We start from the raw sequence: 2,766 nt of genomic DNA, 5'->3' as shown, positions 1-2,766 counted from the left end.
CCGGCCGTTGAAGCCATCTGGGGAGTGAACCAGCAGATGGAACACCTCTGTCTCTCTCTCTCTCTCTCTTTCTCTCTCAGTCTCTACATCTCTCTGTAACTCTTTCAAATAAGTAAAATAAATATAAGTCTTTAAAATATATAAAATTTTAACAAAATTCAGATGCTTATAATCTTTGAAATTATCACAAGGCTAAGGCTTTATCTGTTAATGGAAGAACAAGCAAAATAGAAACATGTTCACTGCAAGGACCACCTTTTAATATTGGACAATAGATATGGTTTTGTTTGTTCATTATGAAATTATAAAAAAAATGCATTTTGTCCTATTCACTTCTTCACTCCAAATTTGTAATAATAGTAGTAGTTTTCCAAGAACATTTGTCAAGAAATGGGAGCTAATGATACCATTGTTCTATAAAAGCAATGTTTGTGGGCTCACTGGATATTTAGCTTTGTTTTACTTGATTACATTATAGGCCACTGAAATTTTTGGGAGATTTATTTATGTATTTGAAAGAATTACAGAGGGGTGGAGAGAGAGAGAGAGAGAGAGAGAGAGCGAGCTTCCATTGCTGGTTTACTCTTTAGTTGGCCACAACTACCATCTGGGACCTAGGACTCCCACGTGGGAGGCAGGGGTCCAAACATTGAGTTTTCTTCAGATGCCTTTCCAGGTGCATTAACAGGAACCCGGATAGTACAAGGAGCAGCTGGGGTTTGAACAGGTGCCCATATGGGATGCTGATGCTACAGATGGCAGCTTTATCCGCTACACCACAATGCTGGCCTTAGGTGATTTCAATTTTAAGCAACAAAAACCTCAGATAATTTTAAAATGAGGTTATTTATAACATTTTTTAAATTCACATGCTTTTAGATACGAATGAGATAAACCTTTGAAATCAAGGTCTTCCAATGACCACTTCAGATAGGGTTAGCAAAAAATGTGTTCTTTTATCCAAGTTATCATGACAGAACAGCCCAGATGTACATGTACAATGTGAGAAAAACACTCCTAATAAACTCTGAAATACAGGGAAAAAAAAAAAAAAGGGGGGGGTCGCGTGTGTTGCTGCCCGGAAGCCGCGGAGCCCGGCCCGGCGGCGGCGCCGGAAGTGAGCTGCTGGAGGCGCCGCCGGGAGCTGCCACGTCCGAGGCCCGGGTCCGCCGCAGCCGCCGCAGCCATGGTGTCCGTCATCAACACCGTGGACACCTCGCACGAGGACATGATTCACGACGCGCAGATGGACTCATACGGCACCCGCCTGGCAACCTGCTCCTCCGACAGGTCCGTCAGGATCTTCGACGTGCGCAACGGAGGGCAGATTCTCGTCGCTGACCTCAGAGGGCATGAAGGTCCTGTGTGGCAGGTGGCCTGGGCCCACCCCATGTATGGCAACATCCTGGCATCCTGCTCCTATGACCGCAAAGTCATCATCTGAAAGGAGGAGGGCGGCACCTGGGAGAAGACCCACGAGCACTCGGGCCACGACTCCTCAGTGAACTCGGTGTGCTGGGCCCCGCATGACTACGGCCTCATCCTGGCTTGCGGGAGCTCGGACGGGGCCATCTCGCTGCTGACCTACACCGGGGAAGGCCAGTGGGAGGTGAAGAAGATCAACAACGCCCCACCATCGGCTGCAACGCGGTCAGCTGGGCGCCCGCCGTCGCCCCAGGAAGCCTCATCGACCAGCCTTCAGGGCAGAGACAAACCTCCCCCAAGAAGTTCGCATCTGGAGGCTGTGACAACCTCATCAAGCTGTGGAGGGAGGAGGAGGACGGCCAGTGGAAGGAGGAGCAGAAGCTGGAGGCACACAGCGACTGGGTCCGCGACGTGGCCTGGGCCCCCTCCATCGGCCTGCCCACCAGCACCATCGCCAGCTGCTCCCAGGACGGCCGTGTGTTCATCTGGACTTGTGACGATGCCTCTGGCAACACCTGGTCCCCCAGACTGCTGCACAAGTTCAACGAGGTCGTGTGGCACGTGAGCTGGTCCATCACCGCCAACATCCTGGCCGTCTCTGGGGGAGACAATAAGGTGACCCTGTGGAAAGAGTCCGTCGACGGGCAGTGGGTGTGCATCAGCGACGTCAACAAGGGCCAGGGGTCCGTGTCCGCGTCCGCCACAGAGGGCCAGCAGAACGAGCAGTGACAGGACCTGCAGCTCCACGACGGCCCCCCGGCTCAGCTGCCGGAACACTGGCAGGAGAGCGTCCTCCCCGAGTCAGGTGCTGTGATCTGATCGGGTCGTGGCCTGCCCTGTGAGAGCACTCTATGAGGAAGAAACTGCAAATGACCTTCAGAGCTATTCTTCTTACATCCTTTAGGCCATTTTAACGCACCTTTGGGTTCAGGCATTATTGGGGGTTTTTTGTTTCCAATGGAACTAAAAAAAAAAAAAAACAAAACACATTTCTGAAGGATAAATTAGGAGTAAGAAACTCTTGTCAACTTATTTGCAAAAATAACTGTACTCTCTTTGAAACCATGAAAAACTTGTAGAAGGTGATATTTTCATGTATGGCCTTCCTGCTTGATGTCATTAAAAATCATCTCCTTACTAACATAGCGTCAGTAACTTATAACTCCCTAAATATGATTTCATCCATACAAGCCAAAAAAAAGGGAGTCACATGATATGAAATCAACTCAGCTTTAGCAAAGCTTATCTTTTTGTTCTGTGCTAATCCTATGATAACTGTCAATTGGTGATTTGGGATCACTACCATAATTTTTATTCTTAAAGTGTATTAGAACATGGTAA

General features: G+C 48.7%; 1 pseudogene; it reads left to right on the top strand.

The window, feature by feature from the left end:
* The first annotated feature begins 1,116 nt into the window (after positions 1-1,116).
* Positions 1,117-2,309, top strand: LOC133747736 (protein SEC13 homolog; annotated as a pseudogene).
* Positions 2,310-2,766: the final 457 nt, after the last annotated feature.

This window comes from Lepus europaeus, chromosome 2, assembly GCF_033115175.1.
Source record: "Lepus europaeus isolate LE1 chromosome 2, mLepTim1.pri, whole genome shotgun sequence".
Taxonomy (NCBI): Eukaryota; Metazoa; Chordata; class Mammalia; order Lagomorpha; family Leporidae; genus Lepus; species Lepus europaeus.
This window is presented reverse-complemented; position numbering and strand designations above follow the sequence as displayed.